Genomic DNA, 17,000 nt, shown 5'->3' on the forward strand with positions numbered 1-17,000 from the left:
GTCGCAGCGAGTGTTGGTTCGCGTTCCTGGGTCTCAGTGAGTGTTGGTTCGCGCTCCTGGGTCGCAGTGAGTGTTGGTTCATGCTCCTGGGTCGCAGCGAGTGTTGGTTCACGCTCCTGGGTTGCAGCGAGTGTTGGTTCACGCTCCTGGGTCGCAGCGAGTGTTGATTCGCGCTCCTGGGTTGCAGTGAGTGTTGGTTCACGCTCCTGGGTCGCAGTGAGTGTTGGTTCGCGCTCCTGGGTCGCAGCGAGTGTTGGTTCAGGCTCCTGGGTCACAGTGAGTCTTGGTTCGCGCTCCTGGGTCTCAGTGAGTGTTGGTTCGCGCTCCTGGGTCGCAGTGAGTGTTGGTTCGCGCTCCTGGGTCGCAGTGAGTGTTGGTTCGCGCTCCTGGGTCGCAGCAAGTGTTGGTTCGCGCTCCTGGGTCGCAGGGAGTGTTGGTTCAGGCTTCTGGGTTGCAGTGAGTCTTGGTTCGCACTCCTGGGTCGGAGCGAGTGTTGGTTCGCACTCCTGGGTCGGAGCGAGTGTTGGTTCACGCTCCTGGGTCGCAGTGAGTCTTGGTTCGCGCTCCTGGGTCTCAGTGAGTGTTGGTTCGCGCTCCTGGGTCTCAGTGAGTGTTGGTTCGCGCTCCTGGGTCTCAGTGAGTGTTGGTTCGCGCTCCTGGGTCTCAGTGAGTGTTGGTTCGCGATCCTGGGAGGGAGCGAGTGTTGGTTCGCGCTCCTGGGTCTCAGTGAGTGTTGGTTCACGCTCCTGGGTCGCAGTGAGTGTTGGTTCACGCTCCTGGGTCGCAGTGAGTGTTGGTTCACGCTCCTGGGTCTCAGCGAGTGTTGGTTCGCGCTCCTGGGTCTCAGCGAGTGTTGGTTCGCGCTCCTGGGCCGCAGTGAGTGTTGGTTCATGCTCCTGGGCCGCAGTGAGTGTTGGTTCATGCTCCTGGGTCGCATTGAGTTTTGGTTCGTGTTCCTGGGTCGCAGTGAGTGTTGATTCGCGCTCCTGGGTCGCAGTGAGTGTTGATTCGCGCTCCTGGGTCGCAGTGAGTGTTGATTCGCGCTCCTGGGTCGCAGTGAGTGTTGGTTCGCGCTCCAGAAGATTTTTAATTCATTTACCGACAACAACTTTTCAAACAAGTTGCAAGAAAAAATAATAAAATTGCAAACTTCGGTGTCTGTGCGTGTGTGAGAACTAGAGTAACAGTTCTAGGTTGGCGTTTTGTTTAATGGTGCAACATTTTGAAAATTCGTTGCAAAACTCTATGACTGAACTTATTGCTTTCCCAAAAAAAAAAAAAAAAAGGCTTTCAAAATTTGCATTTATTTATTTTACTCATTTATATAGCGCCATTAAGTTCTGCTCCGGTTTACAGACATTATTGGCACTGTCCCCATTGGGGCTCACAATCTGCATTCCTCATCAGTATACGATTGGAGTGTGGAAGGAAACCACCGGAGAACCCGGAGGAAACCCACGGGAACACAGGGAGAACATACAACACCGCAAAGCCTCCATGCTGCCTTTTATAATAGATGGACCTCTATTATCCCTGCCTGATCTTAACATAATCTATAGGTTCTATCTTGTATCTATTTATCTGTCTAATCAAATATAACTCATCTGTTTGTTTAATTGTCTATAATCTATTTATCTGTATCAATCTATTATCTATTTATCTCTTATCTCTCTACTATCTATCATCTATTAGCTATCATCTATTAATCTATTATCTATCTATCATCTATTATCTACCAATCTATCTTCTATACGTTATATATTTATGCTCTTCTTTGCAATATCTATTGTACAAACGTGGCGGAAACATCTAATTTGATATAATTTTCCATCCAGGAGTCTGGAAAAGTTGGATGACTTCCGCTTTATGTATTATAAAGGTATGTTCACACAGAATTATAAGGGTATATTGACAGATTATTTTTTTTAACATGGACTTTGACTTAGATTTTGGAGAAAATTCACTTCAAAGAGAATTTTGGACCGAATGCTCTTCAAAAATCTAGGCAGAGAAACCTCGGCATGAACACGCTCCTATGGCGGCCTTATTGTTTGTCATCCAGCTGTAGTCTAAATGAACATCACATCTTTGTATTAGAGCTGTAACAACAAAAAAAAAAACCAATTGTTCTTTGACCCATTTTCATAAATGAAGTGCGAGATCTGGGCTAATCTGAGGCCTTCATTGGCCCCTCTACATCTCTGTGTTAGGAACCAGTCCACACCTCGGTATCTGGACAAGCTGTTATAGATCTGCTTATCTGATCTCCTGGGAGCCTTGTCTTATCTTACAAGTGGTTAAGGAATAGTTAACGTGGAGCGTTCGCCAGACATCTCGGAGCCAAATAAAACAGCATGTTGACACCAAAACCAGAAGGTGGACAGAGGGGCTTCAAGGAAAGAGTAATTGTGGGGTCATCTGGTTAAGCTGGAAAAGGGAACCCGCCAGTATGTATTGCTGGGTGTAGCAATCTGCTGATAGCTTATCCTTTAATCAGAGAATAAGATAAAGGGAAATCAAACAAACTTCTGCCACTTCCTGAGGGTGAAGAAGATGCCGGAGAATCTTTAAGAGTCAACTGGTGACGACCATTGTAGACTTGGAGAAACCAGGACTTCAGGTAGAGGCTATTTTGTTAGAATACTTCTTGCCGATTTTTGGCACGCATACAAACGCAACCTATAAAATAATTATTGCCAGAAGAAGGGAAGTAATGCTGATTTGACAATATGCAAGCTCGATACAGTTATCAATAAATGTAATGGATCTTTATCCCCTTAACGACATTTGACGTACCTATACGTCATGGAAGGGGAGGAGTTCCCGACCGAAGTATAGGTATGTCATGGCGATCGGAGCTGTGCCCGCTCAATCGCCGGTGGTTGTTCAGCTAACATGATAGCTGACTCTCATCACTCACTGCCACACCAGCCCCAGCTGTTTAACCCCCTAAATTCAGTGATCTATATCGATCGCAGCATTTAGAAGGCAGGGAGAAGGAAGGGGTTTCCCCTCTCCCCTTTGATCAGCACCCCTACTACGTCATTGTGAGGGCCCAATTTTTGCCATGGTGACTAATTGTCATTATAACAACATCTAGGTCACCAGGATATGGAAAACCTGTTAGACCATGCTCAGAGCATGGTCTAAGAGGCTTCTGTCAGTGCATTATTGACAGGTATAAAGCATTGAACTGCATTATACCAGCAATCAGAGGTCAAAGTCCCACAGAAGGACTAAGTAAAAAAGCTATAAAAAAAAAAAAGTAAAAAAAAAAAATTGTAAAATTATATATTTTTTAAACAAAATAAAAAAATACGTATTTTATGTAACACCCCCCCCAAAAAAAATCCAGAAAAAATAGTACACGTTTGGTTATGCTTATTCATCATTCCGCCGAACAAAAAGTGGAATAAAACGTAACCAGAAAGTCAAATGAAAATAGAAATGGTATAGCTGAATAAGTCATCTTGTCCCACAAAAAAACAAGCCCTCACATGACTGTTGGCACAAATATGGAAAAATTATAGCTCTTGAAATATGTTGATGCAAAGACAAGTTTTTTTTTTTTTAAAAGAAAAAAAGTCTTCTAGTGTGTGACAGCAGCCATACATAGAAAACCATATAAATCTGATATCGCTGTAATTGCACCGACCTGAAGAATAAAGTTGCTTAATCACTTACACCGCACGACGAACAGTGTAAAAAAAAAAGTAAAACCAATTGTTCATCTGCTGCTGATTTGTTCTTTCTGCCTCCCAAAGATTGCAGTAAGGCTCGGCGCACATTTAGCCTGTACTCTGCGCTTACACCGGGGTTTCCGTGGAAATTTCTGAAATACGTGATTCAGACTGATCCCCAGGTGGAAGATTCCCTCTGGCCTAGGATCTGGCGGTGTCTGTCTTTTGAAGCGTGCATAAAAGCGCAGCTGACCACAGTTTTGTTGCACTTCTGAAAAAGGACACTGCTGAACAGAAGCCAGACAGAATCCACAGCAACTCTGCTGTCTCATTATAGTGAATGCATCCCTTGAGGGTTTCATCTAAATCAGGGTTCCCCAACTCCAGTCCTCAAGGTCCACCAACAGATCATGTTTTCAGGATTTCCTTTGTATTGCACAGGTGAAGCAATTCCTTCCTGAGCAATACTAAAGAAATCCTGAAAACATGATTTGTTGGTGGGTTTTGAGGACTGGAGTTGGGGAACCCTGATCTAAATCACATCATTCGAAGCCCCAAAGTAAGTGCTCAGCATAGAGCACAGGATAAATGTGATCTCAAACGTTATGCAAAGTGTTCCCCCAAAAATCTTCAAATCAATCCACAAAAAAGCCCCCAATCAGTTCTGTCATTTGTTATTGGTAATATAGGGGGACTTTCAAGTTACTGGTAGTACAAAGGCTCTGGAAAAGTGCTATGGCTCCTCTCCCCCCAAAAGAAATTCAGCAAATTCTGAGCTCCCAAATTCAATTGCCCCCTTCCTTCTGAAAACCACAGTGTACCTAACAAAAGCATTCACATGTTTGGCACTTTTGTAGCAATGAGAGCCCGCCTAATTTACAGGTGCATGTCTCCAGAACCACGAACTGGGCATAATGTACTGAACACTATAATGTACTGGTCACTACAACATGTTTCTGGGAAACACCCATGGAGTATAAAAATCGCCACTACACCTGTAGATAAAATCCCAAAGGGGTAGGATTTCCAAAATGGAGTTACTTGAGGGGAGATTATGCTCTTCTGGCAATTTGGGGATCTGTATACGGAGTCCGCAAACTATTCTAGGAAAATCTGTGCTTCAGGAAGCAAATAACGCTGTCGCTCTCGCGTTTTCACCGCATTGCTAAGCAGTACTGTACAGCCACATATGGGGTATTGCTATATTCTGTAAAAATTGTGTGACGATTTGAACCGGCTGAGTGAGTGCTCCTGTGTATGGGAGAGTCGGCTGAGATGGCTGTCGACAGAAGGATCTAATGTGTATGGCCAACTTTACAGATCCCCCACTGATGGTGACTCTCCTGGTCAGTGGAAATGCTCTACTAAATCTTCCTGGGAGGCCGATTTTTTTTTTTTTTTTTTTTTACAGCCGGACCTTACTTGTGGGATGATGCCAGGTTCACTAAAAGTATCAATCACTTACCGACAAGCCCATTTATCATGAGTGATCTTCCCCATGGGATGCATCAAACCCCATCAGGGCTGAACTCTCCTAATCAGGCTGACTTGCTTATGCCTTACACAAAACAAACAATCGATGGTTGGGTTGCCCAGTTTTTGGAGGGAGGAAAAAATAATGACTCATGAGATCACTAGACCTAAGGCTGAAACAAAGGCATAAAATCCCATTCATACTATGCAGAATATATCGGCTTTTGCTTCAGGAGTCCGGAAATCTACATAGTCTGACGCGTTTATTGCACTTGTTGACTTGGAACTGAAGGCGGTAGTTTGTGGATTATGTACATTTCTGTGATTTGGTTCCCATAGAAGCAGATCCATAAGGGATAAATGATGTGCTTAGCTTGTCCCTGATCCACTTGGTGCCCTACCCATAACCCCTGTACCAATGCAAAGGCTCAGTACCAGAGCAATGTACAGTACAAGAACAGTAGATATGTTTAAAATTTCATGGGCTATGTAAATATGGAGGACGCATAAACAATCATCACAACCTAACTGCCCTACATGAGGAGGAGTGCTGGCGTTCTAGGGCCACATATTGGTGGGAACTACTCTATAAATCGAACTTGCTAATGCGCTTTGCCGCATGACTATTTAGCCAAACGAGTCATCTCAAGAAGGATAAGACACCCCTCCACAGAGTCATTTTGAGACTCTTGCTAAAGGGTAGGATATTCATTGACTTCAGTGCCGGTTTTAAACAAAGTCTGTCCTTGGGCAAAATTAAAAATTGAGCCACAAATTGCACCAACTCACAGAAACATTTAGGTGCATTTCTACAAACCAATTTCAGACCATCGAACCAGCACCGATCGACAATATTCAAGTTGTTAGATGCTTGTTTACCAACCTCTTTACCCAGGCTGACGGAGAGTGATGAGGACAGAGCGATCGCTAATATGATCATTCTGTCCCCATACAGCATCACGTTATCAGAAGCACATCTCTTCTTTACATCGGGCGATGTGCTGCAAAAAAGGTGCATAAACAATCCAAGCACAGAGAGTGTAAAGGACATATCAGTCTCTTTCCTCCTCTCCTGTTCTTTTACACTCCCCGCAGGGTGCTGGACCTTTGGTCACATGGTCATAATATCACCAAAGGTCCTCCAACACTTATAAACTGATAAGTGGACTGGTATTATCGGTGCAGTTTCTGGTTTGTCAGGGTAGGAGGCTACAGGCTCCCAAAAATTGCACCTGAGCCATGTCCTGCTGGGGGGCCCTTAAGAATTGCTTAATTTGTCCCCTTCCACTAATGCCAGACCCGATTAACTTAAAAAGCTATATGCTGTTTTTTTTTTTTCAGATGTTCAAAAGCCATCAGCTTTTCAAGCAGAAATTTTGGAGATTTTCTTTTCCTGAAGAGATTTTGAAAAGTTTTTGGAAAAGTTTTTTTCCTGATGCATTTTTGGAACCCTTTGATTGGACGGTGCCTAGTTTGGAGAGGTTTCTATCAGGATCCCATTCAAACAAGTGAATTGCACTCTCTTTTTGACATCAGGTACTTTTCAAAACATTGATAGATTCCACAACGAGAAAAAGTAGTGATGGGCATTTTGATTGGATGCCAAACGGATCTCCATTTACAATACATTTTCAAAACACAGGAACACAATATTTACGGTAAAATCATCCAATCCCGATGTAGCAACAACACTGCCTACCTGCTATAAGCCAATGGCAGAACTTTTCTAGGGTTTGCCTTGAGCTGCTGGTGGGTTCGGTGGGATTTCGGTGGCATCACCAGCCAGACAGCACCTCCAAGTGCAAGTTGCTCTCAGTTGAATACCAACTCTTAGGCCGAGATCACACATGCGAGAAACTCGGACGAGTCGCGCATCTTAATACCCGGCACTGCCGCCGGCACTCAGATCGGAGCTTGCGGCTGCATAGAAATACATGCGGCCGCACGCTCCGATCCGAGTGCCGGGTGTTAAGATGCAAGACTCGTCCGAGTTTCTCGCATGTGTGATCCCGGCCTTATGATGATTCTTTCGCGAACAACCCATCACTGGTAAACAGGGCACCGAGTGGGACTCTCTTCGTTGGTCGCTCACAGAAATGAAGAATTGGCTCTCTGAAAACCATTATACCTAGTGTGCCACATGATGAATCATTGCCCATGACTTTAGGTTACCAACTATCACAATTATGCAATATTAAAATTATTTACAATTTTTCCTAATTATTTGAAGCAATGTGGGTATAAGGGGTACCGTCTCATTGTGTGGAGTGACATGCCCAACATGCCAGTGTAAGGAGACTTATAGGCTATGTAGTTACTGTATACGTTATGCATATTCCCAACCAAAGCCCAACTAGTGGGCAAGACCTCGGGTCCATACAACTGTGTTGAGCGGGGCTCTGCCCACTAGTCAGGCTAACGACGAGACTGAAAAATCGAGCCAATCACAAATTGCTGAGGCGATTGGCTCCGTGTGCGTTCCTGCATTCTCGAAGGGTCAGGAGTGGTCTTTCTTTTCATGCATTATTCCGGATAGTAAAAAAAAAAAAAAAAAAAAGACCAAAGTAGTGCGTGTTGTGATTTTATCCATGACGCCCATCAGTCCCGCTAAGATATGTGCTGACATACTGGCTATAATGGATCGTTGCTCTGTCCTTGCACGGAAAAACATGAATTAAATGCGCTCATGTGAGTCCCTAGGCAAAATTTGGTGATCCAAGGAAGTGAGAATGTCTCTGTGTTTTGCGCAAACCACACTGTCAATTTTGCCGAGGTTAGATCAGCCCTTCAATTAACAACCTACTTCTATCCAATCCTGCCGAAAAAAAAAAAATGGAAAGGGCCTTTAAAAGTCACAGGACTCACTAGGGGGTCGTATATGGGTCATTAGTCCTAGGAGAGGTGTCTGTCACTTTGGCTGAATGGCTGGCTGATGTGGATGGATTAGGCACTGTTCAACTTTGGCATATGCAACAAACGTATTAATAGGGCTCTATTCACACAGAGGCAAGAAGAGTTGGTTTTTGGTCTTTTCCAAATATATACTCTGTGTGTGTATATATTTATTATATTTACACTCGAAACACATGGAGGGATTGTCTGTTAGGCAATCCTTGCATGTGTTGTGCTGTAAAACAGCCACGAGATGGGTCTCGAACATATTTTTCGAGCATGCGCACTCATCCCTAGATATTAACATTAGTCAGCTTGCAAGTATGAGCTTTCAGGTATACAGGTACAGTTGTGGCCAAAAGTATTGACACCCCTGCAATTCTGTCAGATAATACTGAGGGTGGAAGACCGGGCCTTGGGACAGAAGGTCCGGGATAACCCAAGGATCGTCTACCGACATGATCCTGAGGTTCGAGAACCATGCTCTTCTGGGCCAGAACGGGGCGATGACTATGACCCTTGCCCTGTCCTTCCTGATCTTCCTCAACACCAGAGGAAGTAGAGCTAGGGGAGGGAAGGCGTAGGCTAGACTGAAGTCCCATTTTATCAGTAGCGCATCTACTGCCAGAGGAGTCTCCCTGGGATTTAGGGAACAAAACTGTCTCGTTTTCGAGTTCTCCTTGGTGGCGAATAGATCCACCTCTGGTTGACCCCATCTCTGCACGATCTGAACGAAAATGGAGGTGTTTAAGGCCCACTCTCCTTGTTTTAACAGATTGCGGCTTAGGAAATCTGTCGCGACGTTCTCTTTCCCTCTTATGTGAAGAGCCGTGAGAGATAAAAAATGCCGCTCTGCTAGCTGGAACAACTGTCCTGCCACATTCATCAGAGTTTTGGATCGAGTTCCGCCTTGGTGGTTGATATAGGCCACGGCCACTCGATTGTCCGAGAGAACTCGTACGTGATGGCCCTGTAGATACATAAGGAGCTCTTTAGCTGCGTGTACTACCGCTGTCAATTCTTTCAAATTAGAAGACATTTGTATCTGATCCCGTTCCCATAGGCCCTGGACCAGAATTTCCTTCATATGCGTCCCCCAACCGGAAGGACTTACATCCGTGGTGACCACGCGGGTAATGTTATACTCCCAAGGGACCCCTCTAGACAAGTTATTTCTTTCTAGCCACCACTCCAGGGACTCTATTGTGTTTCTGGATAAGGTCAGTCGACCTTCTAAGTTACCCCCAAGAATCCTCTGATACCATAAAACTTCGCCCTGTAGAGTTCTCGTATGAACTTGGGCCCACTGGACCGCGGGAATGCAGGATGAGAGGGAACCCAACAGGGACATGGCCTTCCTGAGGGACATGGAGGGGTTGTTGGAAGCGTTCAGGACCCGGCCATGCAGGTGCAGCAGCTTCTCTGGGGGCAGACGGCATTCCTGCTTTTTAGAATCTAGGGTTAGGCCTAAAAATTGTTGAATTTTTAATGGCTGCAAACGGGATTTTTTGATATTAAGTAGCCATCCCAACCGCTCTAGAGCCGCCGTTGTTCTCTGTAATTGTTCTAAACACTGCTCGGCTGAACTGCCTATTATAAGGAGGTCATCTAGATAGGGAACGACTAGAATGTTTAGCTCGCGCAGATGGGCCATCACCTCTGCCATCACTTTGGTGAAAACTCGGGGCGCAACTGCCACCCCGAAGGGTAAGGCCGCGTACTGGAAGTGCTGGATTGACCCCCCCAACTGAACCGCCAGTCTAAGGAAAGGTTGGTGTGCTAGACATATGGGTATATGGTAGTAAGCGTCTTTCAGATCTAGGACCACCATGAAGCAGTTTTGAAACAGCATCTTTATTGCGGTGTTAATTGTTTCCATTTTAAACGGACGTACGACCAGGAATTTATTGAGGGCTTTGAGGTTAAATATAGCCCTAAATGAGTCGTCCAGTTTACGGACCAAGAACAGGGGGGAATAGAAGCCTTTCCCTTTCTCTTCCTCTGGAACTTTCGTCAGGACTTTCTTGTCCAGTAGCTCGAGGACCTCGGTCTCCAGGGCAGCTTGTTCTAGCGGGGAAGATTTGAGCGGAGTTACCCTGAACCGATCTTGGGGAACGCAGGAGAACTCTAGGTGCAGTCCTGTAGCTATCACCCCCAGTATCCAGCTGCTATTGGAGATTCTGGCCCAGGCCGGGTAGAAGGCAGATAATCTTCCTCCTACCGGAGCCACTAGTCATTGGGGCGGCTTCTTATTATCCAGTGATGGACCTTCTTGGTGCCCACCTCCTCCGAACATGAAGCCCGTACCTCTGGTTTTCTTGTTGTCCCATCTGTTCTGATCTCTGGCCTGCCTCCTGCGGGAATACCCTTTCCTAGAAGAGGGACGTCTCCAGGATGTATTCGGCAGACTCGGAAATTTCTTTTTCTCATCCCCGGCTTTCTCTAACAGTTCGTCTAGGACGGGGCCGAACAAGTATTCACCCTCACAGGGGATAGAACAGAGACGGGACCTGGCTTGGATATCTCCCGGCCAGCATTTTAACCAGAGGGCTCTTCGGGCCGAATTAGGCAAACTTGCAGACCTGGCCGCCATTCTTACTGAGTCTGCCGAGGCATCTGCCAGAAAGGCAGCAGCATTCTGGATAATTGGAAGAGACTTACGGATGGAAGCTCGCGAGGTTCCATTCTTTAGCTGGGAGTCCAATTGATCCAGCCAAACCATCATTGATCTGGCTGCGCACGTGGCTGCTATTGCTGGCCTTAGGGCGCCTGCTGACATCTCCCATGTGCCCTTTAAAAAGGAATCTGCCTTTTTATCTAGGGGGTCTTTAAGGGAGGCCATATCGTCGAAGGGTATAGATGACTTTTTGGAGGCCTTAGCTACCGCTGCATCCAGCTTGGAGGCCTTATCCCATCGACTTACTATTGGGTCCTCAAAGGGGTATCTTCGCTTGAAAGCAGGCGGCATAGAACCCCTTTTTTCCGTTTTTTTCCACTCCCTGTCTATCAGGCTCTGGACTCTTTCGTTTAATGGAAAAGTCCTTTGCTTTCTGGGGTCTAGACCCCCGAACATAATGTCCTGAGCAGACAGTTCTGTCTTTTTTTCTTCTCCCCCCATGGTTGACCTTATGGTTTTAATTAATTTATCCATTTGGTCCAAGGGAAAACAGAACCGGCTGGAATCCTCTTCGGAAGAAGAGGCCGAGGACTCTGAGGAGATATCTTCCCTCCTAGGGCCGACTGAAGATTCTGAGCCTGAAACACTAGCCCGTCTTCTTTTAGAAGAATCTTCTTTTGATAGGGCTTTTATTTCAGTCCTGATTAATTGCCTCAGGTCTGTAGCGAAGCTTGGAGCTTCTTCCGCTACCTGCATAAATAGGGAAGAGTGTAAGAGTCTGATACTCCACTCACGTTCTACCCCTCATCTCCGTCCCTACCGTCTGTCTCACGCAAGACTGACACAATCTCTTAGGGTGGCCATCTGGTAAGGGGCAACTACAGAGGGCACACTCCTTGTGCTTCTGCTTCCCTGTGGCCTTCTTCCCCTGAGAATCAAACACATAAGGGGACACTGCATTAGGGTACATTCTCGCAGATCTCTTACCCTTGCAGATGAGGACAGGTACCGGATCATGGGGGGCTGCAGGAGGATCCTTTGGCCTAGAGGAACTACTGTGGCTCTGTCCACTCGAACGTCCCTCCTTCTGCCTCTTAGGCTGGTCACTGGGGTGCTTTGCCACTGGCTGCACCTCTTGTGGGTCCATGGGGGCTTCTGTTGTGTCCATCGCTGGGCCTCCAGAAGCACCTCAGCAGCAATGCCTTCTGTCTTAAGAAGGCTTCCCCTCCGGATCAGCAGGAACTCCGTCCGGTGTTCGGGCCCCCCATTGAACCGCTCCTCGCGATCCTCCCCCTCAGGCCTGCCCGGCCCCCTCAGGCGGCGGGCGCGCATCAGCGCGTGTCCACAACAACCGGAAGTCGACCGGCATCCGACTTCCGGTTTCGGCGCTAGGCCCCGCCCCGTCACTTCCGCCGCACGACAGAGGCCACGGGGACGCGCGGCAAGGGGCTAGCACTGCGCCGCCGGCTCGGAACCGCCGCTCCCTTTGTGGGACACCGCCGGCGGCGCCCGCCCGAACGGGCCGCGCCCCCGGGGGAAGGAGACACAGGGGGACACCGCTTACCTCACCGGCCCCATGGAGAAGTCGCCCACCGGACCCTGTCTCCGCCTGCTCTTACCACCGCCGTGGAAATCCTACCCGGATCCACCGTGGCGCATCCAGGGCCCCCAGCGAGACCGAGGTAGGAGAACCCCCCGCTACCTGAGTCGGTCCGCTGGCCTGGGAATTCGGTTATCCATGACGGACGATCTGTAGGGAGTTCTGTCCTGGTTAGGAACAGGAAACCAACTGATGCGTGGGAGAGGTGCCGCCCTTTTGTATCTGTAGGGTTTTCCTGTTCCTAGCAAGGGCGGATCCCTCTCAGGTGGTGCTGTCATGGACGACCGAATAAAGAGAGCTTTAACGTTGAAAAATATAAAAAAAAAAAAAAAAGTAAAAGAAAAAGTTAAAGTTTAAAAGTTAAAACAAAAATATAAAAATTAAGTATTGCTCTATATGATAATTAGTTGCACTTATAAAAAAAAAAATAAATAAATAATTGAAGTTGTCTGGCCTGGGGGAAGTGGAGGTCTGTAATTTTTATTTTCAGTCTGATCTAGTGTAGGGTTATGAATTTATTTTAGGGGTTCTAGATTGAAGTATAATATTTATATAGGGGTCCATTATAGAGGGCTGGAATCTAATTAAAAATGCGGCTGCTTGATAGTAGGAGTAACCGTTAATTTAGGGTAAATTGTGGGATATTTTCAGGTCTCTATTTGTGGCCCGCTGCGATTCTTCATGGTGCAGCCATTCCATTGCTGGGGTCATGCTGCCACCTGCTGGTATGTTTTATATAAACTGCAAAGTGACATATGTAAGTGCCGGACGTGGATCGGTGGAGTTATTCGTTCCTTTAGTCCGCTTGGACTACACAAACAAATCAAACATAATTATCAGTCAAGTGATTGCTAAGAAGGCATGCTTTGGCTACAAGTTTTCTAATGGACACCACTTTCAGGAAACTTTTTTCTGAGAGTTTTTAGTTTTCTGAAGAGCTCTTTAAACTCTCCCACCCCCTCTCCCTTAAAATGTTTTTTTCGCCCTCTGATTGGATGGTGCCTAGTTTGAAGCAGATTCCATCAGGAGCCGATTAAATCCACAAGTGAATGTAGGACGCTGGCTCAGGAGCTGCACCCGCTTCATACCAGGCAGATTGCTGGCTGTGAAACACAGCCAGCACCTGCCTGTAACTGTGTAACTGCAGTGGCCAGTTTGCTCCGATTGCTGCAGTTTAACTCTTCACAAATTTAATTTTGCGCAAGTTGGATCCCCCCCCCCCTCATTTTTTCAGTACATTATATGGTAAAATGAATGGGGTCATTCAAAAAATACAACTAAAAAAAACAAACAAACCAGGATGCGGCTATGTCGACAGAAAAATAAAAAGTTATGGCTCTTGGAATAAGTAGAGTAAAAAAAAAAAAACAAAAAAAAACTAAAAAGGGTGTGCACATACCCTTGGGCACCTCTATACCTCCCCCCATACAGAGTCGTCAGCAGACTTACAGGGTCAAACCTGTTTCCAGACTCAATTCAATGCTAAACTTAGAAAGGGATTTTACTGCAAACGACCTTTGAGCAAATCGTCAATTTATTATCAAAGATCAAAGTTTCAGTAGCAAAATGGTCAAGAAAATGCAAACATGAAATCCACGGTCTGGAGCACGAGGCAACTTTAATGGAACATACAGGATTTCAATACAATAAATACGTAAAAAACTGTAAAAATGGAAATGGTATAAATACAAGGATGGGAGGGTGGAAATGAGTTACTACGAGCAAAATTAGACTTTACATCCCAATGAATGTCCTTGGCTTACAAGTACATACATGCGCTGAAGTAAGCAGATGTAGAAATTACAAACTGCTTCTGATGGATCCAAATAGCAGGAAACCATCAACAAATTGCTGCTGGCGGCCCCATTTTTGCAAGATCCAAATAACAAGAAACCATTAACAAGCTGCTGCTGATGGATCTTTTTTTTTTTTTCTTTTTGCAGGAAACCATTAACAAGCTGCTGCTGATGGATCCATTTTTTTGTTGCAGGAAACCATTAACAAGCTGCTGCTGATGGATCCATTTTTTTGTTGCAGGAAACCATTAACAAGCTGCTGCTGATGGTTTCCTGCAAAAACAAAAAAAATGGATCCATCAGCAGCAGCTTGTTAATGGTTTCCTGCAACAAAAAAATGGATCCATCAGCAGCAGCTTGTTAATGGTTTCCTGCAACAAAAAAATGGATCCATCAGCAGCAGCTTGTTAATGGTTTCCTGCAAAAACAAAAAAAATGGATCCATTAACAAGCTGCAGTTGATGGATGCATTTTTTTTTTCCAGGATGCTAACAAGCTGCTGCTGATGGATCCATTTTTTGCAGGATAAAAATAGCAAAAAACCATCACGCTCCTGCTGGTGGATTCATTTTTGCAACATCCAAGTAACATGAAATCATCAACAAGCTGCTGCTGATGGAAACATTTTTTATTTTAAATGTGTCCCTATTTAGTGCATAAGGTGAAATTAAAAAATTATTTTATCCTTTGCAATTTTTCCTATGACTTGAACAAGGGGTTTTGATAACCAAGTGATATGCATTATGCTTTTTTTCTGCATTTCTCCAGTGCAGCATGTGCCCCCCACAAATCCATCTGAATGTGTCCTAATATACAGCCTTACAAGTGTCCACATATAAGGTATATAGCCAGTGAGAGTCAAACCTACACTCCATACAACAGCAGATGTTTACAGAAAGAAGGGTCAGGCATATTGAATTTCAACATGTCCGATTCTTTGCTCTTAGACAAGATGAGATGTATCTGGTGATAGGAGCTGTTCTTCTCCGTACTTTTTTGGGACCAATACGACCTTCGGATCTCCTCTATTATTCCTCTTTTTTTGGATGGTGAAAAACACAAAACTGGTGATTCTTTAATTTCCTGCTTTTTTTTCCCCGTTTCATCATTCATTGCAAGGGATAAATTTGATCACTTATTAGTTTGCAAAGTTGCAAAAGCAGCGATAAAAAAAGTTATTTTTTGGGAAACGAGGTGGGGACAGAGGGCTTGGGGTTAAGTTTTGAACTTTTATAACATGAATAAAAAAAAGCCATCTAACCCCTCCCCCCCCCCCCCCAATTAGTCCATCCACTAGGGGACCTGAATCGGCAATCGCTTATACAATGTTGCAGTCAATAGTAAAATTAAATGTTCTCCTAAAGCCAAAACCAGCCACGCCACAAAAGTGGCCTAAAAGCTTTGAAAAGTTGCAATTTTTTTGGCACAAAAGTGGAAAAAACTTCCCATCACATTCATAAAAAATGCTGCCATTTTGGGAGTCAGAAATGCAATTCCAGTCCATGAATGGAGTAGCATTTCTGGTGCAGCGCATGTCACTCAAAGGCTCTAAACTCTTTAAGCGCATTAAATCGGTGCCTCTTGTACTGTACTACGTCAGTCTGTGTCGGCCACCACGTTTTTAGAAATCGGGGGAAGAAGTCCAGAGAACAATAAGCTCAAGGCCGGGTATGAAATGCAATTTTTGATTAATTTTCCCACTAGAGTCACAAAGCAGATTTTAATGTTTGTAGCCATAAGCATTGGAGTCCACGTCGTACAGTCATGGCCAAAAGTTTAGAGAATGACACAAATAATTTTTACAAAGTCTACTGCTTCATTTTTTCTAATGGCAATTTGCATATACTCCAGAATGTTATAAAGAGTGATCAGCTTAACAGCAATTACTTGCAAAGTCAATATTTGCCTAGAAAATTAACTTTATCCCCCAAAACACATTTCAACATCACTGCATCCCTGCCTTAAAAGGACCAGCTAACATCGTTTCAGTGATTGCTCCATTAACACAGGTGTGGGTGTTGATGAGGACAGGGCTGGAGATCAATCTGTCATGATTAAGTAAGAATGACACCACTGGATACTTTAAAAGGAGGCTGGTGCTTGGCATCATTGTTTCTCTTCTGTTAACCATGGTTATCTCTAAAGAAACACGTGCAGTCATCATTGCACTGCACAAAAATGGCCTAACAGGGAAGAGTATCGCAGCTAGAAAGATTGCACCTCAGTCAACAATCTATCGCATCATCAAGAACTTCAAGGAGAGAGGTTCCCTTGATGCCAAAAAGGCTCCAGGGCGCCCAAGACAGACCAGCAAGCGCCAGGACCGTCTCTTAAAAGTGTTTCAGCTGCGGGATCGGGCTACCAGCAGTGCAGAGCTTGCTCAGGAATGGCAGCAGGCAGGTGTGAGTGCATCTGCATGCACTGTGAGGTGGAGACTCTTGGAGCAAGGCCTGGTCTCAAGGAGGGCAGCAAAGAAGCCACTTCTCTCCAGAAAAAACATCATGGACAGACTGATATACTGCAAGAGGTACAGGGAGTGGACTGCCGAGGACTGGGGTAAAGTCATTTTCTCTGATGAATCCCCTTTTCGATTGTTTGGCACATCTGGCAAACGGCTTATTCGGAGAAGACCAGGTGAGCGCTACCACCAGTCTTGTCTCATGCCAACTGTCAAGCATCCTGAAACCATTCATGTGTAGGGTTGCTTCTCAGCCAAGGGAATGGGCTCTCTCTCAGTCTTGCCTAAAAACACAGCCATGAATAAAGAATGGTACCAGAATGTCCTCCAAGAGCAACTTCTCCCATCCGTCCAAGAGCAGTTAGGCGATCAACAATGCCTTTTTCAACATGATGGAGCACCTTGCCATAAAGCGAAGGTGATAACTAAATGGCTCAGGGAACAAAACAGAGATTTTGGGACCATGGCCTGGAAACTCCCCAGA

This window comes from Dendrobates tinctorius, unplaced genomic scaffold, assembly GCF_039654945.1.
Source record: "Dendrobates tinctorius isolate UK_male_01 unplaced genomic scaffold, ASM3965494v1 ptg000020l, whole genome shotgun sequence".
Lineage (NCBI taxonomy): Eukaryota > Metazoa > Chordata > Amphibia > Anura > Dendrobatidae > Dendrobates > Dendrobates tinctorius.